At 44.6% G+C, this 17,493-nt stretch overlaps 1 protein-coding gene, 1 long non-coding RNA gene and 1 pseudogene across 15 annotated transcripts in view; 1 reads left to right on the top strand and 2 right to left on the bottom strand.

Annotated features, from left to right (window-relative positions):
• LOC310888710 (arrestin domain-containing protein 3-like) overlaps nt 1–17,493 on the bottom strand; it is a 494,161-nt pseudogene that overhangs the window by 224,326 nt on the left and 252,342 nt on the right. The window lies entirely within an intron of this gene.
• Nucleotides 1–17,493, top strand: part of LOC310888706 (transcription factor RFX3-like) — a 258,874-nt gene that overhangs the window by 58,284 nt on the left and 183,097 nt on the right. The window lies entirely within an intron of this gene.
• On the bottom strand, nt 11,386–17,237 carry LOC310888718. Of its 2 annotated transcripts, none has more exons than XR_014576090.1 (2): nt 16,009–17,237; nt 11,386–12,167 (listed from the first exon to the last, which is right to left on the bottom strand). It is a non-coding gene; the product is annotated as an uncharacterized lncRNA (long non-coding RNA). The 2 variants fall into 2 exon arrangements; XR_014576091.1 differs by having other exon boundaries at nt 11,386–11,865.

Genomic DNA, 17,493 nt, shown 5'->3' with positions numbered 1-17,493 from the left:
GTGTTTTTGCAGTAGAGAATTACTTTTCTGTATTCAAAGGTAACTGTGTAGTCATAACAAGGAGAAATGCTAAGTAGATAAGTGGACAGTAGAAGGCCTCACTGTTCCAAAATAAGGTAGAAGCTCGAGAAAAACAGGATGAGCAGTGTGCGAACAGTAAAACAAAGATCACAAGTTTTCAAAACATAAGAAAGGGACTAAAAAAAGGAAAAAGGAGAAGTTAAAGGGCTGATCAAAAAAAGTGTTCATATATGGTATAGAGGAGCGTTGAGTAGCTTGTGAACCTGTAGTACTCAGCCAATGAGGAAACGGGAGGTAATCGGGTATCGGGTAATAGGGAATAAAAGGTTATGATATGTTTACTATAATGCGCTCCTAATTGGCAGGACGCCCGCCATTGCAATCACAAATAAAATAGCTTCACAGAAGATCCTGTCTGAAGAAAATTATTGAGATTTTTCTCACAGCATGTGTCTCCAATGTTAGTAGGACTAACATTTTCCAGGAGTTGGACTCAATGATCCTTGAGGGTCCCTTCCAACTCGGGCTATTTTATAATTCTATGACCAACCAAAACCCTAATAATTTCATGATCCATACAAGTCCATGGGTCCGGATGGGATTCATCCCAGGGTGCTTAAAGAGGTGGCTGATGTCATCGCGGGACCTCTCTCAATTATTTTTCAACGATCTTGGGAATCTGGAGAGGTCCCAGTAGATTGGAAGCTGGCAAATGTTGTGCCAATTTTCAAGAAGGGCAAGAAAGAAGACCCTGGCAACTACAGGCCTGTCAGTCTCACGTCAGTGCCTGGTAAAATTATGGAGAAGATTATCCTGGGAGTTATTGAAGCACACCGGGGGGACAGCGCAGTCATAGGTCACAGCCAACATGGGTTCACGAGGGGTAGTCCTGGTTAACAAATTTGATTTCCTTTTATGATAAGATCACCCATCTAGTCAATCAAGGGAAACCAGCTGATGTGATCTTTTTGGATTTCAGCAAAGCTTTTGACACGGTTTCCCATAGGATCCTACTGGACAAAATGTCCAGCATGCAGCTAGATAAAAACATCATACGATGGGTGAGCAATTGGCTGACGGGCAGGGCTCAAAGGGTTGTGGTAAATGGTGCTACATCAGGCTGGCGGATGGTCACTAGTGGGGTCCACCAGGGCTCCATTTTAGGGTCAGTCCTCTTCAATGTTTTTATAAATGATTTGGATGTAGGACTAGAAGGTGTTTTGAGCAAATTTGCCGACGACACCAAACTTGGAGGAGTTGTGGACTCGGCTGAGGGTGGAAAGGCGTTGCAGAGAGATCTGGACAGATTGGAGAGCTGGGCAATCACCAACCACATGAAGTTTAACAAAAGCAAGTGCCGGGTCCTGCATCTGGGACGGGGCAACCCTGGCTATACATACAGACTGGGCGACGAGACGCTGGAGAGCAGCCCCGCAGAGAGGGATCTGGGGGTTGTGGTTGACAGCAAGTTGAATATGAGCCAGCAGTGTGCCCTGGCAGCCAGGAGGGCCAACCGTATCCTGGGGTGCATCAAGCACGGCATCGCTAGTCGGTCGAGGGAAGTGATTGTCCCGCTCTACTCTGCGCTGGTGCGGCCTCACCTCGAGTACTGTGTGCAGTTCTGGGCACCACAGTACAAAAAGGACATTAAACTGCTGGAGAATGTCCAGAGGAGGGCGACGAAGATGGTGAAGGGCCTAGAGGGGAAGACATATGAGGAGCGGCTGAGGTCACTGGGCCAGGTCAGCCTGGAGAAGAGGAGGCTGAGGGGGGAGCTCATCGCAGCCTACAATTTCCTTGGAAGGGGAAGTTGGGAGGCAGGCGCTGATCTCTTCTCCTTAATCACCAGTGATAGGACCCGTGGGAATGGGGTCAAGCTGTGATAGGGGAGGTTTAGGCTAGACATCAGGAAGAGGTTCTTCACCGAGAGGGTGGTCGCACACTGGAACAGGCTCCCCAGTGAAGTAGTCACTGCACCAAGCCTGTCAGAGTTTAAGAAGCGTTTGGACTGTGCACTTAGTTATATGGTCTCAAATTTTGGGTAGGCCTGTGTGGTGCCAGGAGTTGGACTTGATGATCCTTATGGGTCCCTTCCAACTCGGGATATTCTATGATTCTATGATTCTGTTTTTATAAATACCTTCCCCTTGGTGAACCCATGCTGACTATTCCTGATCACCTTCTTATCCTGCACATGCTTGGAGATGACCTCCAGGATGAGCTGCTCCAACACCTTTCCAGGGATGGAGGTGAGGCTGACTGGCCTCTAGTTGCCCGGGTCCTCCTTCTTGCCCTTTTTGAAGACTGGCGTGACATAGCCTTTCTTCCAGTCCTCAGGCACCTCTCCTGTTCTGCACGACCTTTCAAAGATGATGGAGAGTGGCCTAGTAATATCGGCCAGCGCCCTCAGCACCTGTGGGTGCATTCCATCGGGTCCCATGGATTTGTGGTCCCAAAATGAGGGAGGGATATGGATAGAAGAATAAAGTTAAAATACACCAAATAATCTTCTTGTACTATCTTTAGGATTTGCCTTTCCATGGTGATACAATTCCATCCATTAAATAGAGGGATATAATCTCCAAAATTAAAAAAGCTGAATTGTACTAAAAATGTAATACATCACAGCAAATCTAGACCCCAGTGCTAAAAATAATGGTACAGTCAACCTGTTTTCACAATGAATTTTAAAATTTCTTTTATTGCACTCTTTGATAATGTTAAGGATCACCGTGAACTGAAGATAAAGACATAAACATCAGAGTTCCAAAACTTTTCTTGGAGATTGATCCACTCTGAAGGACTTCGGTCATAAATTCATTAGCCTTCATTTACTGACTTCATGACTAGAACATAGAATCATTCAGGTTGGAAAAGACCTCTAAGATCATCTAGCCCAACCTTTAACATAGTACTGACAAGTCCACCATACCATGCTACTAAGTTCTACATCTACACATTTCTTGAAGACCTCCAAGGATGCTGACTCAACCACTTCCCTGGGCTGCCTATTCCAGTGCCGTACAACCCCTTCAGTAAAGAAATTTCTCCTAATATCCAACCTAAACGTCCCCTGGCGCAACTTGAGGACATTTCCCCTTGTCTTATCACCTGGTGATACGTTCACTTGGTAACATGGTCAATTTAGCATGAACAAATTATTTTCTTCAAATGGAAGATTCCCAGCAAAACTCCAAACTCGTCCCCCATCACCGCTGTCACAATTGTTGGAGGCAGTAGAGATGATGGGAAAAAAGGCATATAAATCCTAGTCGCTTTCTTTTTAAATTGACCAACATATATACAAGAGAATGAACCAGAAAATAAAATTATATAAAGGTGTCATGGTTTTGGCTGGGATAGAGTTAATTTTCTCCGTATGATGCTGTTTTGGATTTTTGATGAAAATAGTGGTTATAACACACCGGTGTTTTTATTTGTTGCAGAGTAGTGCTTACACAGAGCCAAGGCCTTTTAAACTTCTCATGCTGCACTGCCAGCGAGGAGGCTAGGGGTGCAGAAGTTGAGAGGGGACACAGCTAGGACAGCTGACGCAGACTGACCAAAGGGATATTCCATACCATATGACGTCATGATCAGCAATAAAAGCTGGAGGAAAGGGGGGATGCTTGGAGTAATGGCATTTGTCTTCCCAAGAAACTGTTAGGTGTGATGAGCCCTGCTTTCCTGGAAATGGCTGAACATCTACCTGCCAATGTGAAGTAGTGACTGAATTCCTTGTTTTGTTTTGCTTGCATGTGCAGCTTTTCCTTTACCTATTAAACTGTCTTTATCTCAACTCACGAGTTCTCGCACTTTTACCTTTCCGATTCTCTCTCCCATCCCACCTGGAGAATGTGAGCGAGCAGTGGCTGTGTGGTACTTAGCTGTCTGAAGGAGTTAAACCACAACAAAAGGGTATTAACAAATTAAAACAAACAAACAAACAAAAAAACACATGCTTTCATATACTTAAAAACTGTAACCAAAGAATAGCTAAGAGGAATTATGTCCTGTTGTGGTTTAACCCGGTTGGCAGCTAAACACCACACAGCCGTTCGCTCACCCTCCCCCCTCCCTCTCTGGGATGGGGGAGAGAAACAGGAAAATGAAGACTGTGGGTTGAGATAAAGACAGTTTATTAAGACAGAAATAATAACAGTAATGATAATAATGCTACTACTAATAATGTGTACGAAACAAGTGATGCACAATGCAATTGCTCACCACCCGCTGACCGATGCCCAGCCTATCCCCGAGCAGCCGGCCCCCCCACCCCGGCCAGCCACCCCTATATATTGTTTAGCATGACGTCAGATGGTATGGAATACCCCTTTGGCCAGTTTGGGTCAGCTGTCCTGGGTCTGTCCCCTCCCAGCTCCTGCTGCACCCCTAGCCTGCCCGCTGGCAGGACAGAGCGAGAAGCTGGAAAGTCCTTGGCCTGGTGTAAGCACTGCTCTGCAACAATTAAAACATCAGCATGTTATCAGCGCTCTTCTCATCCTAATCCAAAACATACCACGCTACCAGCTACTAGGAGGAAACTTAACTCTGTCCTAACTGGAACCAGGACAGGTCCCTACAAATTTTGATTGAAAATTTAAAATACTAATTTTTATTTTGTCTCTGTTTGCTACAGAGTTAGCCAAAGAGAACTTAGAATGCTTGAATCCTTTGAAATTTCAACCCTTTGGAATCATTAATACTATTTCAGATGCAGGTATATGATGCACAGGTGGGAAAAAATACAGTGAAAGTCAAGAACTCCATTTTTAAAATTATCCCTTTTGGCACCCACTATGTCTTAACTCAGTCAAAGATTTTTGACTAAAGGTCTTTTACTAGAAGCATAGCTACCAAAATTCTCATTGACTCGTTTTCTTTAGCCACCTCATTATCAACACAGTCCAGAAACTTCACAGTGGGAGCACAGTGAATTGTTTCTATTGCTGTGCACATTCTGACACCAAATTCAAAGCTTTTTTCCATGACAAGTATACAAAAACTTCTAAAAAAAATTAAAAACTAGTACACAGAATTCCAAAAACAGAGAAAGGTAATTAAAATCTTGAGGCATCCACAGAGAAAATACAATAAAATAGTCATAAAAATAACAACTGGATAACTATTAAGCATACATTATATTAGTTTATATCTATAGATTTAAGTTCAAGTTAACTTGCAACAAATGAATATGAACAGTTTGGAGTCCAACTAAATTATATATTGAAATGGAACTTCGATGCTTTTGCAGGACATTATACTGATTCCAAAATAGATAACTGGAGATGCACACTCATGCTTTTTCTCCTCCTAAATAGATCGATTCCTGTTGGAAATTAATTAAACTAGATTTTGTTATTTTGATATGTATATCACAAGAATAACAATTAAGAATCATATCTTTTCCTCTTGCTGACCTTTATATGACAATTCAGGCAAAGAAGTAAGAGATGAGGTCAACAAATGCCTACAAAAACTTAATCAGCTATCTATTAAAGATATCACAATATTTAAAACATTAGGAATAGTTTAACTACAGTTCAGATCTGAAAATAGAAGGGAGTAGAAAACCACTGCAGAACATGGCAAATAAGAAGAAAGCAACAAGAAAAAAACAGTCTTTCATAATACAGGAAGAACCTACTGTAGAATTATTGCAGAATCACAGAATCTCCTGAGTTGGAAGGGACCCATGAGGATCATTGAGTCCAACTCCTGACTCCACACAGGGCAACCTAAGAGTTAAACCATATAACTAAGAGCACTGTCCAAATGCTTCCTGAACATCAACAGGCTTGAGGCCGTGACAACTTCCCTGGAGAGCCTGTTCCAGTGCCTGATCACCCTCTCAGTGAAGAACTTTTTCCTAATATCCAGTCTGAACTTCCCCTGATGCAGCTTTAAGCCAGTCCCTCACATCCTATCACCAGTCACCAAAGAGATCAACACCTCATTCTGTTCCCCATCAGGAGGAAGTTGTTGAAAGAAATGAGGTCACTACTCAGTCTCCTCTTGCTCTTTGTACTGCTCACTGAGAACTGGCACAGGTTGCCCAGAGAGGTTGTGGAGTCTCCCTTCTTGGAGATCTTCAAAAGCCATCTGGACATGGTCCTGGGCAACCTGCTCTAGGTGTCCCTGCTTGAGCAGGCGGATAGGACCAGAACACCTCCAGAGGTCCCTTCCAACCTTAACTATTCTATGATTGTGTGATTTTTTTCTCTAAGCTGAACAAACCAAGTATTCTCAAACACTCCTCATAAGTCACGCCATCTAGTCCTTTCACTATCTTTGATGCCCTCCTTTGGACATATTCAAATATTTTATAAACTTCTTATATTAATATAATTAAAATAAGTAAGTCCACAAGGTGGCAAAAAGAGAAGAAAAAGCCAACAAATTTTCTTTAGTTGTATTAAGAAAAAAGGTCTAGCTTTAATAACATTTCACCTAGCAACATGACAAATTATCAGAAATAAAACTTGAAACACAGTAATTGTGTTTCAACACAACAATACAGGTTGACTGTACCATTATTTTTAGCACTGGGGTCTAGATTTGCTGTGATGTATTACATTTTTAGTACAATTCAGCTTTTTTAATTTTGGAGATTATATCCCTCTATTTAATGGATGGAATTGTATCACCATGGAAAGGCAAATCCTAAAGATAGTACAAGAAGATTATTTGGTGTATTTTAACTTTATTCTTCTATCCATATCCCTCCCTCATTTTGGGACCACAAATCCATGGGACCCGATGGAATGCACCCACAGGTGCTGAGGGCGCTGGCCGATATTACTAGGCCACTCTCCATCATCTTTGAAAGGTCGTGCAGAACAGGAGAGGTGCCTGAGGACTGGAAGAAAGGCTATGTCACGCCAGTCTTCAAAAAGGGCAAGAAGGAGGACCCGGGCAACTAGAGGCCAGTCAGCCTCACCTCCATCCCTGGAAAGGTGTTGGAGCAGCTCATCCTGGAGGTCATCTCCAAGCATGTGCAGGATAAGAAGGTGATCAGGAATAGTCAGCATGGGTTCACCAAGGGGAAGGTATTTATAAAAACAGAATCATAGAATCATAGAATATCCCGAGTTGGAAGGGACCCATAAGGATCATCAAGTCCAACTCCTGGCACCACACAGGCCTACCCAAAATTTGAGACCATATAACTAAGTGCACAGTCCAAACGCTTCTTAAACTCTGACAGGCTTGGTGCAGTGACTACTTCACTGGGGAGCCTGTTCCAGTGTGCGACCACCCTCTCGGTGAAGAACCTCTTCCTGATGTCTAGCCTAAACCTCCCCTATCACAGCTTGACCCCATTCCCACGGGTCCTATCACTGGTGATTAAGGAGAAGAGATCAGCGCCTGCCTCCCAACTTCCCCTTCCAAGGAAATTGTAGGCTGCGATGAGCTCCCCCCTCAGCCTCCTCTTCTCCAGGCTGACCTGGCCCAGTGACCTCAGCCGCTCCTCATATGTCTTCCCCTCTAGGCCCTTCACCATCTTCGTCGCCCTCCTCTGGACATTCTCCAGCAGTTTAATGTCCTTTTTGTACTGTGGTGCCCAGAACTGCACACAGTACTCGAGGTGAGGCCGCACCAGCGCAGAGTAGAGCGGGACAATCACTTCCCTCGACCGACTAGCGATGCCGTGCTTGATGCACCCCAGGATACGGTTGGCCCTCCTGGCTGCCAGGGCACACTGCTGGCTCATATTCAACTTGCTGTCAACCACAACCCCCAGATCCCTCTCTGCGGGGCTGCTCTCCAGCGTCTCGTCGCCCAGTCTGTATGTATAGCCAGGGTTGCCCCGTCCCAGATGCAGGACCCGGCACTTGCTTTTGTTAAACTTCATGTGGTTGGTGATTGCCCAGCTCTCCAATCTGTCCAGATCTCTCTGCAACGCCTTTCCACCCTCAGCCGAGTCCACAACTCCTCCAAGTTTGGTGTCGTCGGCAAATTTGCTCAAAACACCTTCTAGTCCTACATCCAAATCATTTATAAAAACATTGAAGAGGACTGACCCTAAAATGGAGCCCTGGTGGACCCCACTAGTGACCATCCGCCAGCCTGATGTAGCACCATTTACCACAACCCTTTGAGCCCTGCCCGTCAGCCAATTGCTCACCCATCGTATGATGTTTTTATCTAGCTGCATGCTGGACATTTTGTCCAGTAGGATCCTATGGGAAACCGTGTCAAAAGCTTTGCTGAAATCCAAAAAGATCACATCAGCTGGTTTCCCTTGATTGACTAGATGGGTGATCTTATCATAAAAGGAAATCAAATTTGTTAACCAGGACTACCCCTCGTGAACCCATGTTGGCTGTGACCTATGACTGCGCTGTCCCCCCGGTGTGCTTCAATAACTCCCAGGATAATCTTCTCCATAATTTTACCAGGCACTGACGTGAGACTGACAGGCCTGTAGTTGCCAGGGTCTTCTTTCTTGCCCTTCTTGAAAATTGGCACAACATTTGCCAGCTTCCAATCTACTGGGACCTCTCCAGATTCCCAAGATCGTTGAAAAATAATTGAGAGAGGTCCCGCGATGACATCAGCCACCTCTTTAAGCACCCTGGGATGAATCCCATCCGGACCCATGGACTTGTATGGATCATGAAATTATTAGGGTTTTGGTTGGTCATAGAATTATAAAATAGCCCGAGTTGGAAGGGACCCTCAAGGATCATTGAGTCCAACTCCTGGAAAATGTTAGTCCTACTAACATTGGAGACACATGCTGTGAGAAAAATCTCAATAATTTTCTTCAGACAGGATCTTCTGTGAAGCTATTTTATTTGTGATTGCAATGGCGGGCGTCCTGCCAATTAGGAGCGCATTATAGTAAACATATCATAACCTTTTATTCCCTATTACCCGATACCCGATTACCTCCCGTTTCCTCATTGGCTGAGTACTACAGGTTCACAAGCTACTCAACGCTCCTCTATACCATATATGAACACTTTTTTTGATCAGCCCTTTAACTTCTCCTTTTTCCTTTTTTTAGTCCCTTTCTTATGTTTTGAAAACTTGTGATCTTTGTTTTACTGTTCGCACACTGCTCATCCTGTTTTTCTCGAGCTTCTACCTTATTTTGGAACAGTGAGGCCTTCTACTGTCCACTTATCTACTTAGCATTTCTCCTTGTTATGACTACACAGTTACCTTTGAATACAGAAAAGTAATTCTCTACTGCAAAAACACAACTTAGTTTCTCACAATTCCCCCCCTCTTCTTTTCTTACTCCTACTGTTGTTTTTGCACCTCTTCACATACCGCACTCTTGAGTTTATCCAAAATTAAGGTGCAATACTCTTCTTCGGATGTCACGGGGGATGACAGATATACAATGCCAGTATTATTACAATGCCAACAAATAGTTGTTTGAGCCAATTCTATTCAGGTAACCACGAAGTTAGTTTCTCCCAAACGTTTCTAAATCCCCAGGAAGTGTCATCATGAGCTACTCTATTTAGGATCTTGTTTGTTTGTGTTTTTTTTTTCCCAAATATTTTTGAGATCAGTAAAATTCGTCCCATTTGATCTACATATATACAGCAACTAGTAATAATTACAGTGCACGCTCCTCCTTATGAGGTTATTAATAAATCTAATACCATTCGATTCCAGAGTACTATTTTTGCAAACTTGCTATCTCCTTTTTCTTGCATCCAGACTGTTATTTTCTATTTCTTCAGTTATAGCTGAGATATTTACAATAGCTTTTTCTAATTCACTCACCCCTAACCGAGGTAAAAACCACCTTGAAAAACTGTGAAATGCTAGAGAATTTTACTAGAGGATTATCTGGAGTCCGCTTAATTCTGCGTGTGGTCTCAAGGGGGCTTTGGCTTTGTGTGTCTTCAACAATAGTTACATTTGGAATTATTGCCTCCAGGGTACAAGCTCCCTTCCATCCTAGGGGCAACACCTTCCTGGCTTTATTGCCACATAGCCAGTACCACCCCTTGCCATTCGGGACAGGCCATCCGGTTACAGGATTCTCATTTGTATCTGGTGTGCATTATGTATATTAGCATTCCCATAGCTACCATATTCGGTACAGTATGGATTATTCCCTACTTCACGGATAATATTTCCACACCCAGGGTCAGTAATATTGCCCCCTGAGTTTTCTATCAATGTTTTTTAAAAGTCACCTTTGATAACACGGTGTATTGTAGCCAGGATTATGTATAGGGAGCTCAACCTCAAAATCTGTTCCTTCCCGGGACTGAGTATGATCTGTCGTTTTTAGAAATCTAGAGAATCCAGACACAGTTGCTGCTGGAAATAGCAAGGCCTTTTCAGTCTTTCTAGGCATCTGGGTGCAAATCCAACAATTATTTTGAGATAGAACTCGAGAGATGTTCTGGATTAATTGGAAATGCTAATTTTTCCCTCCATCCTATCACTACTCCATTGAGAATAGGTATTACTAAGATAAACTTAAAATTTGCCAGCGACACCAAACTTGGAGGAGTTGTAGACTCGGCTGAGGGTGGAAAGACCTTGCAGAGAGATCTGGACAGATTGGAGAGCTGGGCGATCACCAACCGCATGAAGTTTAACAAGAGCAAATGCCGGGTCCTGCATCTGGGACGGGGCAACCCTGGCTATACATACAGACTGGGCGACGAGACGCTGGAGAGCAGCCCCGCAGAGAGGGATCTGGGGGTTGTGGTTGACAGCAAGTTGAATATGAGCCAGCAGTGTGCCCTGGCAGCCAGGAGGGCCAACCGTATCCTGGGGTGCATCAAGCACGGCATCGCTAGTCGGTCGAGGGAAGTGATTGTCCCGCTCTACTCTGCGCTGGTGCGGCCTCACCTCGAGTACTGTGTGCAGTTCTGGGCACCACAGTACAAAAAGGACATTAAACTGCTGGAGAGTGTCCAGAGGAGGGCGACGAAGATGGTGAAGGGCCTAGAGGGGAAGACGTATGAGGAGCGGCTGAGGTCATTTGGCCCGTTCAGGCTGAAAAAGAGGAGGCTGAGGGGAGACCTCATCGCAGTCTCCAGCTTCCTCGTGAGCGGGAGTGGAGGGGCAGGTGCCGACCTATTCTCCTTAATCACCAGTGATAGGACCCAAGGTAATAGTGTCAAGCTGAGGCAGGGGAGGTTTAGGCTAGACATCAGGAAGAGGTTCTTCACTGCGAGGTTGGTTGCACACTGGAACAGGCTCCCCAGTCACTGCACCAAGCCTGTCTGAATTTAAGAGGCGTTTGGACTGTGCACTTAGTTATATGGTCTAAAATTTTGGGTAGACCTGTGTGGTGCCAGGAGTTGGACTTGATGATCCTTATGGGTCCCTTCCAACTCGGGATATTCTATGGTTCTATGATTCTATGACTCTACATCATTTCCATTTATATATGCACCCCTTTAATAATTAAGAAAAACAATAAAAATCACAAAATAATAAGGATTCTTCTGGTGGGGATTAAATACCCCCCCCCTTCTCCCACTTCCAGGGAGTGCTCCCTGGAAACACTCCAGTTCTGTGTAATTCAATCCCTTTTACTCATTAATTCATTAAGAATTCTTCTAAGGAGAAGTTAAAGCTTTACAATAGATAGTTTTAACAGTTTTAACCTTAAAAGTCTTTGTTAATGCAGTCTCTCAGGTATCAGGGTTAACCGATGCTTTTACCCAGGTATGAGTCCACCCTTCCTCAGCCATTCTTCCTGTCGTCTCAGTAGTCAGGAGCACTTGGAACAGTCCGTCCCACTCAGGTTGCAGTTTCAGTTCTCTCCATGTTCGCATCAAAACACAATCTCCTGCTCGGAGTGGATGGATCAGGGCTTCCAAGGCTGGGGTTTGAGCTAACTGTCCATGGGTCCTGAGAGATGACAAAGAGGACGACAGCCCGAGTATATAGTTCTTAAGAAAAGCATCTTTTGTCTCAAATTGAGGTAATTCATTCCCTTTGTCCAGGTACAGCAATCCAAATAATATTTCATATGGTGAAACTCCCACATCTTTTCTTGGTGCAGTTTGAATTCACAGAAGTGCCAAAGGTAAGCACTTCGTTTGGGGAAGCCGAGTTTCCAGAACTTAGTCAATTGCTTCTTTACTGTCTGAACCTCTCCACCCTTCCAGAAGGGGGAGGATGCCAAGGAGTGTGAAATTTCCACTTGATTCCTAGAGTCCACATTAGCCCTTGTAATATTTCTGACATAAAGTGACTTCCTTGATCAGAGTCAATATTTTCAACAATTCCATACTCGGGAGTTATTTGTTCTAGAATTACTTTAGTGACTATGTTCGCAGTAGCAGATACTGAAGGGAAAGCTTCCACCCACCCTGACAAATGATCGACCAAGACTAATAAGTATTTAAATCTACCTACTCCAAGGAGTTCTGTAAAATCTACCTGTACATTTTGGAAGCGTTGAATTCCTGGTTCTCGCCCCCCTTGGTCTGACTGCAGATAATTTTCCTGTTTACCTTTTGACATACTACACAACTCCTGCAAACTTGTTCAGCCAGATTATATATATATTCCTACACATATATATTTCCATAGCACAGCATCACACATTGCTTGAATTCCCCAATGACCCTCTTGATGCAAAACAGTTAATATTTGCCTCATTATCACTTTATTCAGCATTTCTCTCCCCTCAGGGAGTATCTATTTTCCTTTGGACTTTGTGACTCCTAATTCCTTAAAAACCTCTTTGTCTTAAAAACTTTTTACTTCTTTTTAGTTTTGGGTAGGGGTAGCTCAACAATTCCCTGAATCCTCTCTGGATTTATTCTTTGTTCTCCCTCAGACACTAGATGCCCTAAATACTTGACTTCTCTTTCTACATATTGCAATTTATTTTCCAGTACTTTCAAGCCCTGCTTTCCCAGAAAGTTGAATAGCTTGTTAGTGGCTTCCTTCACAACTGTTTTCTCCTGTCCTGACAATAAAAGATCATCCACATATTGTAACAGTAACACCTCCTAGGGAGGTTGGAATTGCTCCAAAATTTGTTCTAGAACTTGCCCAAATAAATCGGTGGCCCTGTAAACCCCTGAGGTAAAATTGTCCATCTGTATTGTTGCTTCTGCTCCATTTCAGGGTCTTTCCAGTCAAAGGTGAATATATCTTTGCTCCCAGGGCCTGAGAGCACTCACTTAATAACACTGTTATTCCAGTCTAACAATTTACTATTTGAATGCCCAATTTCATCATGAAATCCTTTCCCAACAAGTTAGTCCCTGCCTCGGGTACATACAATAATTGCCCAGTGATCATTCTATCCCTAGTCTCAGCTTGGTGTCCCCAAAAAGTAGCACTGTTATCCCAGTCCCTTCTACCCCCATCACATTTAGGGTTTCGTTAGTTAATTTAATCCCTGATACTTCACAGGCCAGTAATGACCTAGCTGCCCCAGTGTATTGGGTTCACATGGCAAGGTTCTGGTAGCAGGGGGGCTGCAGTGGTAGCCCCTGTGAGAAGAATCCAGCAGCTGCCCCGTGTTAGATAAGGGCAGTTTCAGCTGGCTCCAAAGGGGCCCACCCCTGCCCAGAGCCAAGCCATGATCAATGCAGTTTGTGCGTCTGTGAGAGCACATCCAAGAAAAGGAAAAAAAAAAAACTGCTGCACAACAGCAGCAGGGAGAGTGAGGAGTGAGAAACCTCCCTGCAGACATCAAAGTCAGTGCAGAGGAGGGGGAGTGCAGTGCAGAGGTGCTCCAGGTGCCGGAGCTGAAGCCCCCCCTCGGCCCACAGAGAGGGCCCTGGTGGGGAAGGCAGAACCCCCACAGCCCATGGTGTACCACAGCAGAGCACGTCTCCATGCTGCAGCCTGTGGAGAGGAGCATATGCAGGAGCAGGTGATTGGGGGGGGGGATGGGGGAGGTGGCCCCCAGGGGGTCACAAGCCGGACCAACCCGCTACTGATGCATAGATCCCACAGCGCAGACCCACACCTGGAGCAGCTCCCAAAGAGCCTGTTTTTCGCTGCCTGTGGAGAAACCCACACAGGACCAGCCCAGGAAGGTTGGCACCCCACGAGAGGGACCCCACACCAGAGCAGGGGAGAGGGTGACCGTGAGGGAGCAGTGGAAACGAAGCACCATGGGCCGACTGCAGCCCCTGCTGCCGGCCCCGCCCCACGCCACTCAGGGCAGGGAAGAGGTGGAAGAGAGTGGACGGGGAAAGGTGCCCCCAGCTTGTTTCTCTGTTTCTCTCCGCTCCAGCTCATCAGCAATAGGTAATAAATTTTATTAATTTTTTATTGACGTTATTATTTTTTATTAATTTTATTAATCTTCCTATGCTAAGTCTGTTTTGCCCGCAACGATAATTGTAGAGTGATCCCCATTGAGGTACACTTGAGGAGCCCTTGAGGTACACTTTTTCATTTATCAGGGAACTAGCTTTCTGAAAAGTCCCAACTCCCTTATTCTGAATTTATAACAGCAATCTCTCCTCCTTCTTCCACTCCGGATATTCCTATTTGAAGTGGCTGGCCCGGCCACACTTAAAACATCTTCTCAAAGCCTGTCCCTGCTAGGATTTAGACTACAACACAGGTAGCTTTCCTTGCCCGCCATTCCTTCATCTCTCTTCCTCTCCTTTCCATCCTGGGCCTGATTCCTCCCTGAAGTCCCTCTATCTCCAGCCCTCTGCTTCACTACCCAGTACGCTGTGTTTGTTTCATTTTTGCCATTTGTTTCGCGCTCTACTTTTCCTTCTCATCTCCCCTCCTGGCATACACCTTCATACTACCTACACTGTTCACTCCATCCTCCCACCTTCTGGAGCTTTTTCTGCGTATCTGGCCAGATATGTTTTAATCACAAAACGAACTTTCAAGAGCCCTTGGGCTACCGGGTCCTCAGGATTCATCCCCGAGTACTTTCTAATTCTGACCCTGAGTCTCTCATATGGTTTCTATGTTGTGGGTTGTTATTATCCCAGTTAGATAAGCGGATATTTCCGCTCTATCGGAATTACTCTCGGTTTTGGGGGGGAGAGTGTTAGTTCTTTCCCATTCTTGCATAGCTGCCTGCCGAATCATTCCCCTCCTAAACATTCTTCTCCAGGGAATAACATACTCAAGATTGACATTTCCCCCCCAGGAATACAAATTAGGCCTTAGAAACGGATTTGACTGTTCTGCTAGGCCCTCAATTAAAGACTTCATTTCCTTCTTAAAACTCCTAACCTCTCTGCTGGTAAGGGGGGAGTGGCATCAGCCCCCGCACGACCCCGAGGCCCCACCAGGACCCGCCCCGCCTCCCCGGCGCAACTTCTCCAGGGACAGTGTCAATTGTAGTCCCTGTCTTCCCTCATGGAGCAGCTGCCGCTGCCTCCGGAGCAATATTAGGATTATAGGAAGCATAACTTGATTCCTCCTCCCAAAAACTGAACCTTATTGTTTACATATAAATTTCAAGCCTGAATTTTCATCAGACCCGTATTTTGGCCAAAATACTGAAGTTCCTTTTATTGGCTTTTTAGGCCAGACAATTACACAATACCTAACCATTTTAAAATATTTATTTATTTTTTAAAATCTTTTTCCCTAGTTTTTGGGTTGTTTTTCCAAATCCTTATCATTCTCTCCAAAGGGCTATCTTTAGGCACAATCCCGGGGTCTCCACCCCCACCCTGCTGACTCTTGGAACCCTTAATCCCCATCTCTTCCTGACGTGCTGCTGTGGACTTTACCACCCACAGGGTACCACACGCCTTCACCTAGGATTAGGACAGAGGTGGGTTGTACTGCCGAGCACTTCACCTCACCGTGCTCGGGGTACCGTACACCTAAGGGCCCAAACCCCTGAGACTCTCTTTCGCTCGTCTGTCTTTTGCTTCGTCCTTCTCCGGCCAAGGGGACTTGGTTCGTCCCCTCACGGGACTACAGAATCTCATGGACTGGGACTCCACACTTGCTTTGCACTAAAAGTGCGTCTCATTCACACTCCACACAAGAGTCTCCCCAAACCCACCCCGGGGCAATATACGGTAAAGTTTGCCTTACCTCGGTCCGTGCACGGACTTCCCAGTCCGGGTTATCAGCAGTTATCCCTGTGTCTGTGCTGTGTCTGTGCTGGCCTTCCTTCTCCCCAGTGCTTCGCAGAGCCTGTCTTCAGATTAACAGTCTCGGTCCTTTGCCGGCCATCCCGAGACAACCCACCACCATCGACGGGACCGCTGAAATCAGCGGGGTGCACCTTCCTGTCTGTGGCGGCAAGAACTCTTCGGTAGGCAACAAGATCCCGGACGAGCCCCCAAATTGTGAGAAAAATCTCAATAATTTTCTTCAGACGGGATCTTCTGTGAAGCTATTTTATTCCAAAAAGAAAACAAAGCTTCAAGGCCAGAGGGTCAATATCCAAGACTAAGATATAATCATAGAAGGGTAAATGGGGTTTATCACATTCTGGGTTGGGGGATGGGTGAGAGAGAGTTTTAAACAGCAACTTACTTTCCGTTTTACTTTTAGCCCTCTGATTTTTAGAGCAACAAAGTGTTTTTTCTGGGTTAGTTAAACTTACTGATACTTGGTACTATGCATCCCATGTGGTGTTTACAGAGCTGGCAGTATAAAGCAGAAGATAAGCACATCAGAGCTTCCATGAAATTATTAGGGTTTTGGGTGGTCATAGAATTATAAAATAGCCCGAGTTGGAAGGGACCCTCAAGGATCATTGAGTCCAACTCCTGGAAAATGTTAGTCCTACTAACATTGGAGACACATGCTGTGAGAAAAATCTCAATAATTTTCTTCAGACAGGATCTTCTGTGAAGCTATTTTATTTGTGATTGCAATGGCGGGCGTCCTGCCAATAGGAGCGCTTTATAGTAAACATATCATAACCTTTTATTCCCTGTTACCCGACACCTCATTACCTCCCCTGTTTCCTCATTGGCTGAGTACTACAGGTTCACAAGCTACTCAACGCTCCTCTATACCATATATGTGAACATTTTTTTTGTTCGACCCTTTAATTTCTCCTTTTTCCTTTTTTTTTTTTCTCCTTTCTTATGTTTACAGAACTTGTAATCTTTGGTTTTTTTACTGTTCTCACACTGCTCATCCTGTTTTTCTCGAGCTTCTACCTTATTTTGGAACAGTGAGGCCTTCTACTGTCCACTTATCTACTTAGCATTTCTCTTTGTTATGACTACACAACTACCTTGGAATACAGAAGGTTAGTTTTCTACTGCAAAAACACGCTCTACTTCAAAAACATGTTCTACTGCAAAAATACACTTACTTTGAAAACATGTTCAACTGCAAAAACACAACTTAGTTTCTCACAATGCCCTTGTCAGAATAGGTCCTAACAAAATTCAGTGTAATCCTAGAAGAGTCTATTAAATTCTGTCCAAGAGCAATTTTTCCTACTTGTTCTTCTCCACTATTAACTCATATACTTCAAAAGGAAAATCTTAACTTCATTGTTAACCTAAGGAAGAATTAATATGAAAATCTGAATTCTGAAGAAAACACAGCACTTTG

The sequence above is a fragment of the Anser anser genome (assembly GCF_964211835.1).
Source record: "Anser anser genome assembly, chromosome: W".
NCBI classification, from domain to species: domain Eukaryota; kingdom Metazoa; phylum Chordata; class Aves; order Anseriformes; family Anatidae; genus Anser; species Anser anser.
This window is presented reverse-complemented; position numbering and strand designations above follow the sequence as displayed.